The sequence below is a fragment of the Oreochromis niloticus genome, linkage group LG22 (assembly GCF_001858045.2).
Source record: "Oreochromis niloticus isolate F11D_XX linkage group LG22, O_niloticus_UMD_NMBU, whole genome shotgun sequence".
Lineage (NCBI taxonomy): Eukaryota > Metazoa > Chordata > Actinopteri > Cichliformes > Cichlidae > Oreochromis > Oreochromis niloticus.
The window spans coordinates 30,056,582-30,078,747 of NC_031985.2; the positions used below are offsets into that span (position 1 = coordinate 30,056,582).

Genomic DNA, 22,166 nt, shown 5'->3' on the forward strand with positions numbered 1-22,166 from the left:
GTCTCTTTATTTATACTGGACTTTTTTTTCCATTCCTATCCTTCTCCAGCTTTTGCTGTCCTGTTTTACACAGCACAACTTTTTGTTGCAGAGCTGATAGCAGAGATGCACCTATTTAAAGCAAAGAAAAGAAACATAACAGCAAAGGTCAGGGTTTAAAGACTTTGCAACTACATAAACTGTAATTATTTGTTTATCTAATGAGAACTTGAAAACTTTGAGAGGTGATGAAGGTGCCGGGTGAAACATGTTTAAAACTGGCTGGTTTTTTTCTCTGTAGGTCACATATGACCTGAGTGTCTCAGCTTAGACTGATTTAACCCAGACAATTAGAAATGGAGAAAAACTGTTGGTCTGATGGCAGTATATACTAATTTTCAGCTTTTGTTAAAAAAAAAAATCCCCCACTTAATCCACTATTACCATCTTTTCGGCATTGACTTTTACCATGGATACCCATGGATTTACATTTCTTGAAACCAGTGCAGTAAAGTTACCAAAAGAAGCTGAGCACAATACATTTTATTGCAAGAGCTTAGTAAACACTCTACTGCACCGTTTTCAAATTCATGGCTGCTAAAATTCTCACAGATTAATGGATTATTTTCTCAATAACTTCAGATTAGCAGAGATGAAAATGACCCATGATCTGAGACAAATGGTCCAACTGTTTCTGGCAGTTCATTAAGAATAGGTATTAAAAAAAGAAGAGCAAGCATTTTCAAGATAACTGCAAAAATCTACACGTGGTTATTGAAGTGCCACCTTTTTGATACAGCACTTCAAGTTATCAACATAACCAATATAAAAACACAGATGCCACTTTCAGATCTGATAAGTAAAGCCAATGCAGAAATGTGTTGAACCAGCATTCTATTTACTGGCCACCAGGGGGGAAAATCTCTGGTTGTGAAATAAGCTTCCTGTTCCTAGAAGCATGTAGCAAGAAGCAAGTGTCAACAATCAAGTCAAAGAGGCAGGGGAGCAAGTAAACTAAACACAAAACAAAAATAAAACTGAAAGTGAACGACATAATAACCTAAACAAAAACGTAACAGAGAAAATAGACTAAAAATTTAAGCAGTAAACTAATGCCAGAAAAACAGAAATTGCTAAACTAATCACTCAAGAAGCAAAAGGTAACACCTCTAGAACTAGCAACCAAGGACTAGCTAAGAATAAGAGAAACAAGTAAGAATAAGTTTAAATGAAAAGTAACAAGAACCAAACTAAGCAAGAACCATAAACTCAAAACCAGGACTGACTTCGAGACCAGTTCTGGGGGTGGAACCATGTTCAAAGTTTCAGTTTTTCAGATCTCAAGATTTTTCATATATTTATGCTTTTAGTAGAGAAAAGTGAACAAATAGTACAACAGTGTTATGAGGGCCAGGATTATCCTTCAGACCTGCTGCTCTGTTCCAAACTCCCTCAGTACTGAGTATGTGAAAATTCAGAGTCTGATGAAACACAAAACCAAACAGAAAAAAAGCTATAACCCAGTAAATCTAATACATACTACTTGATGCAAAGACAAAAGGTCCTCAAAACGATTACGTTGCTTGCATAAATTATTTATATGATATGAATGAAAGTTTAACGAGAAGCTACTGAACCTGATGTGATGCAATATGCTAGAGCAGAGTGTGTTGGAGTGGTTGGAACATGTTGTATGGCAATGTTACAGAGTGAAGATTCTTTGGTCACAAATGTTTGTCTGACTGTGGGCAACAGCTTGCACACACTTTAAGCAGACAACAGATGAGTTTATTTTAGCCGGGCATCAGTTCACATGAAATAGAAACAGTTCATATAATTTCCAACAGATAGGCTACTACCTGAGGGTTTTCTAGTTTGTGTGCTGCCAATGAGAAGCAGAATGTATTTACAATGGAGCCATATAAATCTTTACTGTGGCTACGTCCAAGATTATGTTTTCATTTTAAAATGGCTTTTCCAAACAAAAACAAACATGTATTTCAACCACATCTATTAGGTTACCTCCATCCATATTATTACATAAAAAATGCAAGTCACAGTTAGCAAGGTCCTTGAATGAAATGATGCTAAGCTTACAAAGTAAACAGCATCATGAAGAGAAAGCACAAGCTCAAGAAGCAAATGTAACCTACTTTTTTCAGCCTCCATAACAACTATATCTTACAAAACTCACTGGTTTAACACTATCAACGCTTAGGTCCCAATTCTTAAATACATGGATGTTTTTCTTGACTAGTGGATGATAACACATGTGGCAGTACTGACTAGCTGTGTCAGCTACGTCAGTCACTGAACGTGATTCCTTTACTGTGTTTGCAGTGACTAAGCCTGACAAATATGACTAGCTTTGTGATTAGTGGTACTAACTGCAACTATAAGAAGCTTGTAGCTAGTCAAGTATTAGCATTAGCTATAACTTAGCATATCATTCTCTTATCTAAATGGGCTACAAAAATCACAGTGGCACAAATGCTTCATCCAAGAGTTTTTAAGATATCATAGAAATGTTCCTATTTTGGTGTTTTGAAGCCAGATGTGTCAAGTAAAGAGGGGTCTGAATGTGCTTACTAGCTAATTCATTGTGATTGACATGTCATGTAGCCATACTGCTGAGTAATTCTCCTTTCTGACACATAGAATGACTGAAATTTAAAAATTGAGCTTAGCGATTTTATTTTATATGCCTCCAAATTAGTGACTAACCCCATAAAACCATCAGGAAATTGATAACCCTGGTTAGCACCAAGGGACTGGAAGTTTTGCAACAACAGTGACTGCACCCTGGCGCCCATTTATAAGAATGCACATTTAAGTCAGTCTCACATTGGCTTCACTTTTTAAACCTGGTAGGTACATCCATCTTTTATCCTGGTTTCCAAACATGGGTGATGTCACCAATGGGCAATGACACAATGGCCCCATTCATCTTTTATATAGCCTACTTTCTGTGCGCACCAAGGTCGCAAACCTCACAGAACCAAATATTTCACAAAGCTGAAAGGATTAATATTGCCATGCCACATTCTAGCATGACTAAGAATTTAGACAATGACCACAACATCAAAAACAAACACAGGCGCACAAAGAACTGAACAAAAACCCATTACTAACTTAAAGAATGTCAAACTCAAAGTGTTTGCTCTCCTATTGCTAACTTAAACCTCGTGTACATTTCTAAACTTTTGAAAACTATGAGGTAGTTCCTGTAGGTTCAGGTGGGTTTATCCCGCAACGCATTCCTGGGTGACACTAAAAACCTTGATAGTAGAGCTACATGGATATGTTTGGCTGTGGTTGCATCTCTCAGTGGAGCTTCATTATCAGTCTTCAAAGCAAATGTCAACTACAAACAAAAAAAAACATCATTAGTCTCTTTTTCTTTTTGTGGTGGAAAAAACCCCACTAATCATTAGTGTGTTTCACTCTCCCTCTCTTTACTGTGGCTGCAAGACAGCGCTTCTTCTCAGCTGCTGCTGTAAAAGGTATGTTGAACATCTCTCCCCGAGTCTCTCTTTTTTTTTTCTGCTCACAAGCACACACACACGCTAACTGATTAAAACCTTCACAAACTACTCACATTTGCATAGACAGCAAAAACAAGTGATATGAAAGCAAAAGTTATTGTTGCTATAGCTTTCACCCTGACAAAACACAGAACGCTATATATGCTAATTAGCCGTTTAATATGAATGGATAATTAATGGTATGCAAATGAGGGAGTGCCATTATTGGACCTGTTTGATATGAGGGTGGACGCGGATTTGAAAATCCTTAGGAAAACAGACATTTGATGCTGTCGCTTAACACACACACACACACACACACACACACACACACACACACACACACACACACACACACACAGGGAATCAATTTGGTTAATTGTCAAATATGCAAACATGTAAATTGAAGTCATGCATTGCCATGACCAAAGCACCTAACCATTGTCCCTGGAGCATGAATGTGAGCACAGGAGTCTGAACACACACAGAGTTAAGTGCACGAGCACACACTCCTCTTATCTCATCAGCCCTTTAATGGCGTTGGTATTCAGCGCTCTGTCCTCTGACACAATGCATGCCACTAATTACCAATTCCCTTGATAAGAGCACTGCCAATAGAATACATGATGGAAGATGAAGGGCCTGCATGCTAGGCCACAGCTTTTGAACATTCCGACTGTACACCACTTTGAAAATTGGCTTTCAATCAACAAGGGCTGCTTAATTCTGCCACAGTTAGGAACCTGTGCCATCCAGGGAGGTCTAAAACAGCTGCTATCCAAGCATCACAGACGACTAATGGCACAGGACAAATACCTAACAATCTTTCGTGAAGGGTGAGGGCAAAACATTCTCATTCTCCTCTTGCAAGGATGTCTGGCTGTGCTCTGAACTGTATCACCTTGCAAAAGACCATAAAGCATTCATCAACAAGCCTGAAACAGAGAAAGTCACCGCAACACAGGCATTCTTCTTCACTCACTGTGTCTAAGAGGAAGATAAAATGCAAAAAGAGTAGACATCACACAAAAGATTTGTTTTCTATCTTCCTGCTTCTTCTTTTTTTTCTTTTCTTTTCTTTTCTTTCTTTCTCTCTTTTTTTTTTTTGCACTGAAAGTTAATTGAATTTGTATGTTAATGAGGGCTGTGCATAGCTAACGAGCTCAGTGTGTGACCCATTAACACGTTGAATGATTGTTATGCCCGGGGCAAGAATCACCTATAGGAGCTCAAAACACAAAGACAAAGAGCCAATCTGAATACATTATAGATTCATTTACATGTTCACTGACATTACATATGTGTTACAGTGATATTTGTCCACCGATCAAAAATACCTGACTACAAAGATCTTTGTGTGGCCAGGTAGAAAAGAAATGTGAAGAAAAGTATCAGTCATAAATTTTCATACATATGTCCGAAGTATAATATATGCTTTATGTGTAAAGACAGAGGAAAGGTAATAGTAGATAAGAGGATAATAGACCTAAAACCAGAGGGTTGACTCCAATGTGCTTCTTGTTCCTTAAGTGTTTTAGTTTAGCAACAACAGCTTCCACCTTGTTGGAAATGAGGAAATCGTGTGATTCACCCAACCTCCCCTCATCACCATGACAATATGGGAAGCACAGTGAGATCTCTTAACTTCCATTATGATGAAAGCCATACTTCTCTAAATAGCTACTCGCTCACAAGTATGAGCAAAAACAAATGCGTTTCCACTGATGCATAACAGGCAGTCATTTATTATCACTGCTTTCCTAGCAAAGCTATGAAGTCTGGTAAAAGAGCTATTGTTCTGTTATCTAACACATCATTTCTGCTGAGTGTAAAAATTCCACTGCTAACTTACAAGCAGCTGGGGGAAAACAACCCTTGAATACTGGCATATGGTGTATTCAGTATTTGATTAGCGGATGACTCATACTAGTTATTCGCTGTTTCATTTCTAAGACCAGCCATTCAGTCTTACCACTTCAGTTAAAGCACTGAGGTACACTCAATAAAGATAATACTATGATCACTATCTCTAATGGATTTGTACTCAATCTGTGAAACACTTTGTAATGATGTGTTATACAATTAAAGTTATTATTAGTAATATTATCACTATGGGCTCATTTTTTAAAACTAAATTTTTGGATTACAGATATCCATCATTAGGATATGACTCATCCTAATTACTCTTGGGAGCCCTGGACTTGTCATTCCTATAACAAGTTGTCCACTACTACTAATAATAATATTGACCAAAATCATGGACAAAATTATTTGGTTATTTGAACACCCAAACCACTGCTATTGTTAGAACGCATTAGCGTTTAGCGTTTAGCCTACAGTACAAGCAGAGAATGTATCAACATTTTTGTTGATACGTGGTTATAATGTGTCTGTCTGCCCAGAGAAGGGTAATTGTTTGAGTTTGAATCTACTATGATGGCTAGAAAAGTGAAAATGTTTCCACATTTTCTTTGTTGCTTACGAACCCAGTCACACAGGCCTAGAGACTGATGTCTGCCCAGCAATCACGATCACCAGGGAAAGATGAATATTCCCAAAATGGTTGTGAGTGGTTGCTTAAGGCTGCCGGCAGTTGTGAAATTGAAAGTCCCAGTTACACAGGCCTAAAGGAAACAGTGATGCCCTGGTAAAAGTGTGTATTCCCTGACTGGTTAGTGCATGGCTGTGAGCTGTTGCTTGTTGTTGCTAGGTGAAATTGGTCACAAAGAAGTACATGGAGCTGCAACAGAAAACCGTCTTGTCATCACTATGGTCTTTAGCCGTTTACCACTGTAACCATATATTGTATGAAAGACACCAACTTGTCTGCAAACGCTTGGCAACCACTTGCTAAAAAGTGGTTTAACTTTTCATTATCTTTAAGCATTCATTATCTTTCAAAGTAAAAGCTGCGCCTTTTACATTTCTGGTGTTGCACTTTTACAGATTCAGTACCGCTCTGTGGTTAGTTAGCAAGTGTTTGGAGACAAGTTGGCCTCTTCTATGTATTCCGCTAGCGACCCAAGCAATCACAAGGAGGTTTTTGTTGTAGCAAAATCTTTGCAGCCAGTTTTACCAAGAAACCTCAATTTAGCCATTCGCCAGTTTGGGGATTACACATTTTTCCCTAAAAACTCGATTGCCAGGGCTTCACCGGCTGATCTCTAGGCCTGTATGACTAACGTCTTCTATAAAGTGTTATATGAACTTCATTTTCTTGAGTACATTAACAAAGAATCAAGTCAGGATCATTTCTTCAGTTTTCATTTCTTCCTTGTAGCTTGCAGCAGGAAATAGTTTGTATCAAACTTGTTGGTGATATTGAAAATAATCTTTGTGGTTTTAGTTGAGAAGGCCAACTGAAGCAGAAGGCATTACCAAACCATTAAATGCAGTGTTTGCATGCTGATGTAATCTGGGATCAGACAGAGTTTTCACAAAGACGCTTTCAGGTTAGCGCCCCGGATTGACTGCATCAGATATTTACGTCCTCACATACACCTTTGTTGGCTGATGTCTACAAAAATTCAGGGCTGCAGTGCTTCTGCAAAACTGAACTATAACTACATTTTTCACATCGGTGAAAAGCTTGTCTTGGCTCCCTCGGTCAAGGTCCCTTTACTGAAAAACATAAACAAGTGGAAGTCATTTTTCATGATTGCTTCTTCCACTGTTTGCCATTATGACACACAGTGAATGCAAATAAAGCTGTTCTGCTGGAAATTAGAGAAAAGCACCTGCTGCTTTGCAGCTTTGTACATAAAGCACACTTTCCTGATGCTGTAAAGTAAAGTAATACAACAAGCAGTGCAGAAGTGTTTGTAGACTGCCAATCATCTCCGCATAGGTCCTTTTTTCCATTTAAAAGCTGGACTATTTTCAGAATTGAAGCTTCAGGATTCACGTGCTCTGTATTCAAATGCCAAATAGACAATGTATAGACCAAACACAGAAACATAATCTAGTACTCTTTATTCTCTCTGTCCTCATCCACTCTCTTGTGTGAAAGCTTGACTGGGATTTGACTCCTGCTATTGGATGATTGCATAAGGCCACTGCAGCAGCAAAGTGAAAATGGGCCCTCATCATAGTTGCTGTACAGCAGATAATAAGAGTGCCACTCTGAATAAGTCTAGACATCTTTGCTCCCATGGGGTCTTATTCGTATCACAGAGACATAGACAGGCTAATCACGACAGGCTTTCATAACGCACACACTCAAAGCATCTAAAGGGATGCACTACATGGAAATTTCAGATCAACCTGGATGTATCATTCATTTCTCTCCATCCCTCTCACACACTCCACCCTTGCTAGCTCAGCTGTTATATAAATTTTCTGTGCATCTACCGGCTCTGCCTGCCTGGCTGCCTCCAAGCTCTCACTTTTCCAGCCTAATGGCCGAGTGTGTATGTATTGACACAGCTCCTCAAAGCTACACTGCAGAGCGAGGGCAGCGCGGTCCAGCTGCAGGTCTCTGTAATGATAAGGTTAATGAAGGTGGCTGGGACTCAGACATGCCTCCATGGGCCGTACCAGGAAGTAGAGGAGAGGAAATGTGAAGAGAGGGCAACGTAGGAAGAGAGATGAAAGGGCGAGGACAGAAAAAAAAGAAGACAGAAAGACTGCAAAGGTAAGAAGAAAGAAAGGAGACAAGAGAAGATGATAGAAAGGGAGGAGGTAAGGAGAGGAGAAGGAAACAGCAGTTAAAGCTACGTATGGAGTTTACATCATTGTAAATGTAAAGTAATGTCAAAGTCATAATATGAATGGATTTTAAAGACAATTCGGAGTAGAAGGCAAAAAATGAAGAAGCTGAAGGGATAAGGAAGTGGAGAAAGGAAAGGATGGGAAAGAGAAGGAATAGAGAGAAAATGTGAAGTGAGAGAAAATGGAAGATGAATGAAAGCTCACGAAAGGACAGAAAAGGAGGGGATACATAAAGAAAAGCAGCACATAGGGAAGTGCAACAGAAGATAAAGGAACAGGGAAGAATGAGAAGAGAAGCGATGAAAAATGAAAAGAGATGTGTGGAGTAGAAGACCATGGCAAGAGTACAGAAAAAAGAAAAAGAAAATCCGGAGGAAATAAATAAAAAGAAAAGGGAAGACAAAGAAAGAGTTAGGAGCAAGTTAAACTTAAGGGAAAGAAAAGAATGAATAAAAAGGAAGCACAGTAAATGGCGTTGGGGGGGCATAAGATGGAAAAAGAATAAATGAAAAGGAGAAAAGATGGGTGGAAAATAGGAAACAAACAACCCCCCACAGTCTGGGAGGATGAGGAAGGAGAAGAAAGGAAATGAAAGAGGGCGAGCAAAAAAACTGGACACACACAGGCTTAATCATTCACACTCAATAATACCCCCACTATGCAAGCCTCCCTGCTCTCTGCTTCGTGGTTCGTTTTACTGGACACACAATAGAACTAATGAGCACATGTGTCACTTAATCATCAGCACAGATGCTGGTAAAGAAGCGGTCATGCTTCCAGCAAGATGCCAGGAGTCACACTCTCAAACAGACAAACACACAAACACATGCATGCTGTTGTTCAGTGCGAGTGCTCCTGTCCATACAGAGCATATGCCCCTGCCCAGACTGCCCCGTTGGTGTAAATCCCCAGCTGACAGACACAATGCATGTGTCCGGGCAGAGATTAGCCTATTTCCTTCTTCAGTCTGGAAAAAAAAGTCCTGAATCAGCTTCAGAATACTGCTGATTCCCATCTCTAATAGGCTAATCTGTGCTAAACTCTTATTCCGTGCACGTGTGTGTACGAGTGTGTGAGCTAAAGCGCCTTTTTTTGGAGATTAACCCAAAGGTGCCAGTGAGGAGTTGTGGATGTGCGCCTCAGCTCTTAGCCAAAAAAGGAAAAAAAGTATCTAGTATAAAAACAGCTTATGCGACAAATCAGACCAGTGGAAGCATTCAGGGATTTTCAGTTTTTCATCTTTTCTTTTCTGTTTACATTTAGCTGATGTGCCTATCCATTCTGGCTTAAGAAGTGCACAACTGTAAAATAAGCTCAGATTTTCAGTAAAGTAACAAAAAGTGCTAAAGGGCAAAGTTCAGGGCACATTTGCCCCCAGAATACACCCCAGCTGAGAGAACGCAAAGTTATTCTGAAATTTACTGAAAGCAGAATAACTGCTGTTAACATCTGTTTGTATAGATGTGCACAGACTGTATCCAACTACCGGAAAAAAGCAGATTAGGAAGTCCAATTCTTTCTCATAAATGGTTAACAAACCCACTGACTGTGGCCTTCCTTCCTCACGCGGCAGCCACGATGAGTCAAGCTTGTCCCTGACCTCAACCCAAGTCCCACAGACTTGTTAACAACACTTCCTTGTTGACTAACCTTTGGGCAATACACTCAACAACTGCGAATATTCATTTTGAAATATCTTTTATCATCGTCTCATGGAGCGTCACTGAACTCTCGGTTCATCTGTTAGTTTTAAACGACTGCGCCTTGGTCTGTAACCATACACGGCTGATGAAAAGCACCCACACTGATGCCAAAGAAGCGTTACACGGATGGTGACGGACATGTGGATAATGTGGAGATAAAACAATGAATCAGCTTTTTACTTCCCAGAGGATCATTGCTGCTTGTTGTTTCCTTGCTTTTTTATCAGTCATGATGTGATAACCAAATTGCGGGACCATGTGATGCATTTAAGTTCCCCAAAAGAAAGGTCAGATCAAATCAATCCCATTATAACATGAACTCAATATTAAGTGTGTTACCATACATTTCACAAGGAGGGATCCAGCTGGTATTTGCTGTAGTACAGAGGTGTTTTTTTCTTAAAGATTTTTTTTTAATAGGTTGGAAGATGAAGGATTGAGAACCAGCTGGTTATTGTTAGTGCTGGGGGTGCAACCCCGGGCCCTCCTGAGTCGAATCATGACCCAGAGTAGCTAGGTGCAGGTATGTAGGCGCAAGGAATACATGAGAAGAGGTGAAACAGAAGAATCAAAGAAGAAATCGCAATGTTCCCCTGCTGTATGAATGTCTATGTAGCCAACATAACTAAAATTCTATTTTGGACTGTTTTTAATTTAATTAAGACCTGATATTAATGTTTTTTATTAGCCTACTTTTAAAAATAAATAAAACTGAACTATACTTTCAGTTTAGCTGGTGTTTCATTTCCCTTTAAGTAGTTCTTAGTTTGTGACGAGTTACTGTTTAAAATCCCAGACCTGCTAAAAAAAACCTCCCATCTCCGAGGTAGATACTTATGAATGCATCCTTGAGCAAGACTCTTATTTCCCAGTTACAGCAGGTGAGCTGCTCAGTGGCCAGTAATCAAATGCACCATAGGCCAATGAGTGTGAATGACATTGCTTAGAAAAAAAAAGTACCATGTAGTCTCAGTTCTAAGAACTTGCTTGAAAAAAGAACTTATCGCACCATTTGACATGCTACCAATTGTGTGCACAAGCCTGACTGACCAGCCTTAATGCCCAGGCGCTCTGGATTACACACACCAGTAGTCTGCTGGCTCCACAGCTCCAGTCAGAACACACTGAGGCAGGACAATTGAGTGCGTGTATATAGACGCATATAAAGTGACAGTTCATATGAGCAAACATAAAGCCTGATCAAACATGTGAACACGGTGCTACAGAATGCTGAATGGCTTTTCTATCTGTGATCTTCCATGTCTGTGTGAAAGCTCTGCGTACTGTGACGCTTTGTGCTTTGTATGTGTTAATGGGACTTGCTGATCAAATATCCTCTGATCACTGGCGGGGATATGAGGGCGACGTTAAGTCAATTGACCCTCATCCATCATGGTGTCTGCAGGGAGGTAATACATAAAAAATGTCTTTGTAGTATCACTTAATAAGTGTAAGATGAATTCATTTTACATTTTTAAACTAAGAAGATATTGAGAAATATTTTCACTGTCTAAAGGACTTAAGTCTTGTGTCAAACAGAAAACTGAGTCACTTGTGTATATATCAAACAGAAGGTTTATTTGAATTTTTATTAAAACAGATAATGCATTGGAAGAAAATGTGCTGTCAACTTTTATAGTGCACTAGTGAGCCTACACTTCCTTAGCAGAGAGGGAAGCTAGCAAGCTAGGCTAACAACCTCTTAATAAGTAGTTAGCATTGTTTGCATTGATTTGTTATTTCACTTGTTTCTTATAAATATTTCAACCAAGCAGCAGCACCTGATACTGAAAAGAAAAGAAATCAACTGTGAAGTCCCCACAAATGCAGTTCTTAAACTGGCCACACGAGGCTAGCTCTAAAAATGGGTCAGTCAACTTAAACCTCCATGTTAAACTACCCAACTTTACATCTAAAATATACATTTACAGCTTTTACAAAATGGATTTGGTCTGTACACATATTTTTCCCATTTTTGTTTTGATTGACAGGTGTGAAGATGCTTGGTTCAACTAAAATACATGCTAGTAGGCTGATTAGTTTGTCTGCTAGTTACATTTTGTTTTTGCTAGCCAAGGTTAGCATCCCATTTCATGTAATGGTAAACTCCGGAATGTGTTTTCTTAACAAAGATAGCTAGCTAGTATAAGCTACTGACTTCCTACCTCTATTTTCACTTCCAAATATGGTCATGTCTATTTAAAGAGAAAACAAAAGGCAGAGACAGCGAAAATCCCCAAACAATAGTGTACAAACCAAAAAGTAAGTTTAGTAAGTTTAGTAAGGTACAGTTAATGATTAAGAGAATTAAGAATTTGCTTTAATGAAATAAAGTTTAAACAATGTTTGATTTGTACAGCTGAGCCTTTGCAACCAGTGCGTGACTTCAACATGCACAGTAGGTTCCTGTTGCTTCATACAATAAGAATTTGCAAGAGAAAGGCAATAAAAGTCAAGGAAAATATTATATATCCTTCTCGGTGTGGAACCTCAGGGAGCAGCAGTGCATTAGTCCAGTGCTGACAGTGACAGGATATGACAACATAAACCTTTTGTGCGAAAATGATCCTGCCTTGTCACACCACTGAACAGTAAGAGCTCGATGAGTGAACTGAATAAATATTTATGGCTCCATGACTTGGCCTATCCTGTTCACTGTCCACCAGCTGAAGTGGGTGTGTGGGCCCAATGTGGGAGGAAATGGAAGTAAAAATAATTCCCAGCCAAAGGAAAAAAAAAACAAGGCTGTATAAGGAGACCAATCTGGATAAATTACATCCTTGGGGATTATTTTGTTCCGGCCTGGATCTGATATCAACTTTTGCTGTTCAATAATGTTACTGTAGGTAATTTGGTCTGACCCAGGCATCCAGAGGACTTGGAGCAGCTTCAAAACCTTCAGAGGGACAAAGACAGAAACATAACAACACAGCATAAGAGCCCAAACACAGAGAGAGATAGATGAGGAGAGATGGAGAGAGAGAAGGAGGTGATGAATGGTGTTGTTTTTCTCTGTAAGGAGGATAACTGTATCCTCCTCTGGGAGCAGCGGAGCCGGAGAGCGGCAGTGAGCAACCGTCATGTGTCTCGGAGACAGCCAATGAAAATGTGCCGATTTGGTTCATATGTGAGTTTACTGGGTCAGAGTCAGAGCAGCGGAGAAGGCAACAGCCAATCACAATGTGAAGAAGCGTCTGGAGGATTAGCCAATGAGGTTGGAGTCTGGTGTCTGGTACCAGTTGATGTCTGACAGTTAGACAGACTGTATCTAATTTCCACAGCCAAGGCTCAGCATGGGTCTGTGTGCACGTATGTGTGTGTGGGGGTAACTGAGGAGAGAAGGAGTAAAAATTAGAGTTAGAAAGGAGGAAGGTTGTTTGGAGGTTTTGGCAAAAGTTGAAAACAAGGCATCAGATCTGGAGCGCTGCCACGTGAAATGAAACCGTGCCAATTGACACTGTAGTTATAAATATACAAACTGGATTTAGAATTAACTTATTAAATTTGCCATATAAAGTGATTGCTCTACATGCCTGCTATTAAATAAGCTAGAGTCTGGTACAGCGTGTGAACAGAGGAAGCATGTATAATGGCTGGATGTTTTTGTGAGGATATCTGTATATTTCTCTATTTCCTGTATGAATGAATAGGCTCTGAAAAGAGAGTTCAGTTTCCCACCATGTAATAGTCTATTATTGTCTCTAACACATTGTTCTCTTCACTACAGGTAACTTCATTCAACATCTCTACTGGTGATCGGACAGACAGAGACTGCTAGGTGTTAATGGGACACACATACACCAGCTGTAAGCAGGTACAAGTGCGTGTGTGCATACATGCATGTACTCAACATCAGCCAGAGGTGAGCAGGGGCGACAGACAAGGGCAGCTGGTTGGTGCTTTTTTTTTTTTCTCACTGCTTCTGTCTAGACACAAATGCATTACACACTCCCAGACACACACACACACTAGTGCTACTCATTTACACAATGGCTGGCATGGATTATTTTTTCTTTGTCGCAGATTTTGATATGTGGTTCCTTAGCTGTAGACAGAAGACGTAAGATTAAGATAAAAACAGCTAACTTTAGCCCCTAAGTGAAAGTACTGATTAAAGGTCATAGTTTGACATTTGCAGAGATAGAAGTATTTGCTTTTTCTTCTGAAATGTTAGATGAGACACTCATATCCCTATTAGATCAGTTAGGAAGGTTTAACCTAAACACAGGAAGCAGAGGAATAAGCTGATCTGACTGTCTAAAATAAGGAGCACGTCAGGGCTGAGAATTCAAGCCAAGTATAAAAACTGCAATTGCTATAAAGACCACTTGAGATTACTCCAAAAGCAAAGGAATTCTCAGAGACTCCTGATAAAATACCCAACGTCAGCCATGAAAATATCATGCTATACAGCCTGGCGCAAAAAACAAAAAACAATGAAAAATTTCGGTCTCTATGGATAGTTTCATATGGGGGACAATTTTTCTTTAAAACTTCAAAATTAAAATGTTTGATTAATTGATGCATGCTCAATCATCCAGGTAAGTAAATCCCCAGAGTTGATTCTGTCTATCTGGACGTAGCGTTTTCAATGGGAGAATCATTTCGTCACTCATCCAGGTGACTTCTTCAGTCTCAGCTGACTGCAGGTTTCCCCAACCTCATAAACAGTACATTTGCATTAAGGCTGAAACTAGCACGAAATGTTTCTCCCACTGAAAACGCTACGTTCAGATGAACAGAATCAACTTTTGGAGATTTACCTACCTGGATGATTGAGAATGCATCAAGACAAATACTCTGACGGTTTAAATTAGGGATGCGACTGCTTTGACAGTTTGCTGCTTGCTGGACCTCACCTCTGATAATTCCCCTAATTCAATGGACCTCTCAGCTGTGTTTATAGTGTCTTTTGGAGCATTTTAATAGCTTTATCAGCTAAATAATGGTGCTTGCTACTTGGCAGAGTCCATTTAAGAAGTTTGGTCTTGAATCTCAGTGAGTGACTTAGTATTTTATTGGTCCCCAGGTTTCATTGTCTATCCATTGCACTCATACAGTTTCTAGATTCAGCTTGCTAAACTCATAACCAAGCTTAGATGACCAACATTAGCTGAAAACTCTTGTTCAGATAGGGACTCAGTGGCAGTCAAAATGCTAATGTTAACTGTTCAAAACTGTCTTCTGAAACCAGTAGGTCTGTGGTGTAACCGCTGCATAACAACATCCTTAAAGTGTTCTAATTATATCCTGTTGTATCCTGTTTGTTTAAGTCATAGAAGTACACAGGTGTAAAAATAAAATGTTGTGGTTTGCAAGTTTTGTCAAGTGCTATTTCTTAGCCAACAAAGACAGCTGGAGAGGGTGCTTCCTAGTTATACCGCCACTCTGACAAAGCATAGTACACACACTTGTTCAGGGAATTCTCTGGATAACTGTGTGTACATGTGCCATGTTTTCACTTTCAAATAGTGAATCCAACAACGTGTGAGCGAAGAATACCTCCTCCCTGAAGGCAACAGCCAATACTCTGAAAACAGAGGATGTGTGCTACCTTTCTGCCTTCAGGGTCGACCTTCACAGGAATTACACCATCCACACATATAGTCTTCCATGGGAATTAAGAGCACTTTGCACTTTGTGCTGTTAAGGTGCTGCTGATCAAAAAAACGTAGTTAATTGATCATCAATGCAAGCACCTTTATAAAAATGAATGTTTTGGTGGTTTGCTGACCTGGACTATTCAGGTATGTTAACACAATACCACTATCTTCCTTCCACATCCCTGAGGTCAGACATGCAAAAAACCCCAGGAGGTAAGGTATTACCAAGCAATTTTAAATCCATCCCTGTAGAGTGAGAAAGAATATTGACAAGAAGAAAACCTTCAAGATAGCTGCTAATTTTCCTGGGAGCTAACGTCCCAGTAAGCTCAGGCCAATGTGCAAAAAAATGAAAAAACAAACAAACCAAGAGCTACATCTCAAACCCTGCATGCCTTAGGTAGAATTCTACAAGTTAAAGATCGTAACAGTACAATAAGGAAAAGAATGAAAAGGAATGGCTTGTATGAAATCACATGATAGGGTGGGGCTACCTTTCACAATGGGTTCAGCCGAAACGGCTGATTGTGATCCACACCCGTTTTCACGCCTTGGCTTGTGTGATTAGGTAGAGGATCAATAGGGGTCCATGAGACTCTTAGGGGGATACTCCCACAGGGCTTAAAATCTGGGACTCTCCACCAGTTGCTCTTCTAACTGAAGAAGCTTCTCGGATGAGAGGTGAAACGTCTTCAAGGAAACTTAAAGAAGTCCAGACGCTTTTCTTTCCAAGCTCCTTAGACTTCTGGAATATCGTCCGATGGCCAGATGTTTCCAAAATGGAGATGTTTGGCCGTAAAGCACAGCACCACATTTATAGGAAATGAAACACCGCACATCAGCACAAATGTCACATACCAACTGTCAAGCATGATGGTGGAGGCGTGATGGTTTGGGCTTGTTTTACAGCTATAGGACTTGGGAATTTTGTAGTTATTGATTCAACCACAAACTCCTCTGTATATCAAAGTATGCTAGAATCACATGGAAGGCAATCTGTAAGCTAAAGCTTGGAGGAAGTTCGGCCGTGCAGCAGGACAGGGATCGAAAGATTGTGAGAAACTGTTATGGTCAAACAGAAATCAGTTATTTCAGATGGTTTTATAGGCAGTTGAATCCCTAAGTGTGCTTGGTTTTTTGTAGGATTGCGCAGAGTCCTGTGAAAACCTTTTTTTTAAGGCTATGTCTCAGTCTACACTGCTAATATCAACACAAACTGAATAGCTGTGTCTCAATTCCTAGGCCGCATCCTTCAGAGGACCGGGCCTTTGTGGACTACGTGGGCCGGGTCCTTCGAAGACTGAGAAGGCTGGAAGTGCAAGGCTGTGAAATGGGACGGTCTAGCCTTCAGATTTGCGTCACCAGCTGTCTCGGTGGAGTTTAATAAACTCAGCCATCTGCTCCTCACTTGCTATTATATAACACGACATTGGAGTAAATTCTTGACGATCTCACACTTCTGTTTAATCAGTTTTCTGTTTGACGTTTATTCAGCTGTGTGAAAACTATAACTTTAATTTCAGCCAAACCGATTTACTCACGAACAAATAAAACACTGAAAAAAGCCAAACAATAACATTATTAACTCATCTAAGTGACTTATATATCCTGTTTAACCTGAGTAGCGAAAGACCGCGGGTGGTCTGAAAACGATGTGCCAGGAGTTCGGTGTTCTCGCCGGCTCTAGTGAGCCTCAACCTCCCGGCTAGCTATCAAGCTGGTGGTTAACAGACGTCTCAGAAAACATCGGAGCACTTTTACAAATATTTGATATCTTGATAAACCGAGCAGATATTTGAAGTTTACACAGCTACATTCTCGCCTGAAAGAGTAATATTAAAACTAAGTAGCTGCCGCTAGTGTTGGAAACTGAAATTGGCTGGGCCGCGCTATGAATTCTGGGATAAGTTGGGCCACGAAGGATACACCCGACCCATCCTTCAAATTTGGGGAAATGAAGGACGCAGTTGTCGGCCGTATTTGGAGCAGCCTTCGAATTGGGACAGCCTTTGTCGCTTGGCTGTGACGTAACCAGCCTACAAATGTGGCCTCTGAAGGATGCGGCCTATGAATTGGGACATACCTAAAGTCTGATTAGTCTGATTTTGACAGCCATTTTCAGGAACACCAATAGTATTTACTTAGCTCAGTTTCAGTTTACAGCTCAGCCCCACCATAGTAAATATCAGACTTTTCAACAATTGCAACTGATATGTTTTCATGTTAACATTTCTTGAGGAAAAACACATAAACACTGCCAGCTGAACACTGCAAATACAGCAGTGGTTGTCCAGCAGTAAACAAGCAAGCAGAATAGCTCATAGCGGTCCACAGAGAGTCACCTATTTCCAGGTTTTATGATAAACTAAACAAACAGCTCCTGACTGTAGCTTCATATTTAATAGATGCATTTTTAAGAAGTGCCAGTGCCTTCATCTAACTCGTATATGTTGTACATATCTGTTGAAACCATATGACCGTGTGGACATTTTCTTGGTGTGTGTGCTCCTGCTTTGATCCTTTGATCTTTCAGTGTAAAAGCTAGCAAAACAATACTGTTGGGGTAAAGTGTAATTAAAACAGGCTCATGGTGTGCATGCATTGGCTATCACTGGCATCAGCACAGCAGAATTACAATTCATCAGCCCAACGACCTGGATTTTAACTCATCTTCTATTTCTGCCTCTTGCTTTCTCTCTCTAGGATCTCCCTCTTCCTCAGTAAAAACGTGGACCATTACACTGAGCGCCAAAAGTTCCGATTGAGGATCCGTATTAGAGAGATGAAATAATAATCCTACATTATCTAGTCAGCAGAGAGCATCAGCACTGATAGTGCTTCAACCCAACGAAGGCCTGTTGTTGTTATTCTTTGATCAGACCAGCAGGAATAACAATCTATAATTCATAATGCTCAGTCTAGTCTGGGAACACTAGGCACTGCACCTTTAATTATTGATCAAACAGAAGAGATTTAATATCAATCACTGAAGCATAGGCAGAAGTGAGCAAAGTAGGAGGAATGGAGGAATCTCTCGGGCTCTGCCATCTAACTCTCTAATGAAAACAAGAAAGGAATACAGTGCGTTTATTGCTGCGATGGTGGTGGTGATGTGCAAACAGGATCTTGGGCTTAGCTTGGACATGGATTCACTCAGACTAAAACTCACGGGATACATAGTGTTTGAAGGCCAATGCTGGAGGTTTGGGGTTTGAAGCGGCACTACTCAGTACCTGTACAAATCAATTTACATGATTCATTTACATGTGTGAATATGATGGTTAAAAAAGCTGATAGACAACAGGCAGCAATATCAGTTGACAGCTACTGACACTGCTGATATTGCTTATGCAGCTAATGATGCTAATATCCAGAGGTGGCAAAAGTACAGAGATTCTTTACTTAAGTAGAAGTACAGATACTAATGTTAAAAATACTCCAAGTTGAAGTAGTGATTCAACTTCTTTACACTAAGTAAAAGTGAAAAAGCACAGGCTCTGAAATGTACTCAAAATAAGAAGTAAAAGTAGCTCCATGAAGAACATTTCTAACAGCTATTTTTATGCAAAGCTAACTGCGCTACATACTATACAATAAAGGAATCACAACTTGCAATAATTTATAGTGAGAGTGTGACACAAGACGTCATCAGATCTTTCATGAACTGTCCTGGCTGATTTCTATTTTTACACTGACAGAATAGGGTTTGTGATGTCTATATGTTAGACACTATAAAGGTGGAATTCAGTCAGTGGATCTCAGCATCACCCACTTACTTTTATATTAATCTCTACTAACTCTGACCATGAGCACCAGTTACACACATTTTAAACCCATCGCAGTCAGCAAACTAACCTGTTTATCCGGCACTAAACTACAGAATATTTTCATGCATATAAGCTTTAAATTCCCAGTTTATCAAATCCCACTGAGCAGTCCTTACCTTTAAATCTAACCTCTTCCTCCTTTCTTTTCCTGGCTTTCTTATCTTTCTCCATCTCTGAGTGAAGTTAGCTCTCTTTCTTTTCTTTCCCTGTGAAATACAGCAGCTGGACCTTTAGCTAGCAACACACCATGCAACAAACTGCACACCAACAGTTTGTGTGTTTGCTGATATTTGTTGAGCTGATAGAAAAATTACATGTCACTTGAAAAGTGTCAGTCCATTTACACTTGTTCATCTTCTGTAAGGCTAGCTAGATGCTAAAGTTATGACTTATATAAACTTATGGACACCTGCAGTCGTTCCAAAGTTGTGTCAAAAAAAGAAAAAGAATGGCCCACTTTAACCCGGTTTTGCTTCTTTCATCTCTTTTTTTGCGACATATCCTGATGATTAATATGTGACCAGGATTGCATTTCAGGTTTACTGTTTAGGCTCAAGTCGGTTTGATGTTTCACTAAATAATAACTCAAATGCCTCAAATCAAAAATGAGACTGTTTTAAAAATGTAAGGAGTAGAAAGTACATATATATGTTCAAAGATGCAGGGAGTACAAGTAAAAGTGAAGTGAACTTGTAAGAAAAAGATTACTCAAGTAAAGTACAGATACTTGAAAATTCTACTTAAGTACAGTAGAAAAGTATCTGTACTGCTAATATCAGAGTAATAGCAGTACTCCAATGATTATGACTAGTTTTACGGGGGTAGGACACTGTGTCCTGCCACACCACAAAAACTACTTAAGAATGGCTCAAGGCTCATTACAAAAAGTTAAAGGTGTTTATCCAGCCTTTCAAACAACACAGCCCCACCGCACAACCCACAGGACCCAACAGACCCACGTCCTGTTCCCAGCACAAGACACCCAGAGGTGCTGCACATGCCCTAATGGTTCAGAGCTGTTTTGGCAGCGTGGCCTGTACAGTTTTAGGCAGGCGGTTCAAATTAGCATATGCACTTTTCTACAATAGCAAATAAGCACCATCTCTACTACTGATTGTATGTGTACATGAAGTTGTTTTAAATCATTTCTTTAATCATGCAGGTCAAATATTTCATAGTGTCATTTGTACTATACAGTATAAGTATAAATTGTAATGTAAACCTACATTTAAGTCCATTGCTTTCAGCTGTAGCTCTACATTAAGACATCAGTCAGGAGAGTAGCGAGGTAAAATGGTTTGTGTGGGAGATATGTGCAGCTGGAGTATACTGATTACACTGGGCCTGTAAAGGGCTTGCAGCTGGAGAAGCAATTGAAGACAAACACACACACACACACACACACACACACACGCACACACACACACACACACACACACACACACACGTACTGTAACTGCTAACACAATGCAAAACCCCAGCATATTTCCAGCTTCCTGCCTTTTACTGTCTATTGTTATATTTAGTGACACAGCTCTTACAGACCACTTTCAACACTTAGGGTGCAATTAGAAATGGACTTTTTCTCACACTTGTGCACATGTTGTGCACTCACACACACACACACACACACACACACACACACACACACCAGAGTTCCTGCAGTGCAAAGGGGCCCTTGCCTTGCACTCGGTGTAGGAATGCAAGCAGAGAGAGAGGGAGAGGGAGGAAAGCGACTGGGACTTTCCCCAGGATCCCAGAAAAAAAAAAGGAGGGAGAAAGGAAGCAGACAGTGGGAGCAACGGAGGACAGGAACAAATACAGGAGGAGGGAAAATGGATGGGTTGTCTTGTGTATAGGCTCATTTCTCTTTCCCACAGTGGAAATGACCCAGTTATTACTGCGCACTGTGTGAAAGAGGCCTTACTGCATGAAACAGAAGAAGATTAAATACCACATGAAATGTATCAGAGAGTTTGTGTGACAACATTGTAGAAGTTGTAAGAAGTCAAAGTCGAAGCTACAAAACGCTGTCACACGTCTCCCTTGATCACCTGCTCTGCTTTCTGTCTGTCTCCATGTCTCCCCATCAAGGTTAATGGCATGTCTCTGGAGCTCACTGCAGTTGCCACTGGTGTTCTCGCTGATCCCACACACAGCTACCAACGCTGCTCCCCATATGGCACCGCTGAGGGTGTAAGCGTACGTGTGTGATAGGGATCAGTAGTCTTGATTGCGACTGTGTGTGTGTGTGGTCGTCTCGGTGAGCCAGCTGTTGGCTTTAAGGTTGTGTACGTGCATGCATGTGTGTAACAGTAGACGAAAACCTCTCTGACATTAACAAACTTGCCATGTCATCTCAATCCAATGAGACCTCATTGTGATAACGAGAACAAGGAATCCTTTCAACCCCGTCTGTGGGTCAGCACTAGTGCATGGGCATGTGTGCACGTCATTGTGCGTGTGCGCCTTTAATTAAGTGTTTGTGTGCATTTTTTTCATCCACAGTGTATGTCCAGGTCATTTTTGCATGTGTGTGCACGCAAGTCTATTAGTCTATGTGTGTTCTTGGCTTCAGATGTGTGGATGAATGTGGCTTCAGTGAGGGTGGTCTCCACCTGCGGATTACAGCGTAAGGCGCTGTAAGCAGTCATGAAGGAGGGACCTTCAATTTTTTTTCCGAGAACATAAAATTCCTCTGCAAAATTAAAGTCCCAGCCCTGGAAGCTACCCTATACCTAACTTTGAGGAGAAAAAATGAGAGAGTGAAAAGCAAAGGAAAGCCCCTCATCCTGTAAACACTGGGATATCGAGTTTAAT

At 40.3% G+C, this 22,166-nt stretch overlaps 1 long non-coding RNA gene across 1 annotated transcript in view; it reads right to left on the reverse strand.

The window, feature by feature from the left end:
* Positions 1–22,166, reverse strand: part of LOC102081918 (uncharacterized) — a 105,730-nt gene that overhangs the window by 59,384 nt on the left and 24,180 nt on the right. The gene's annotated exons all lie outside the window — the stretch shown is intronic.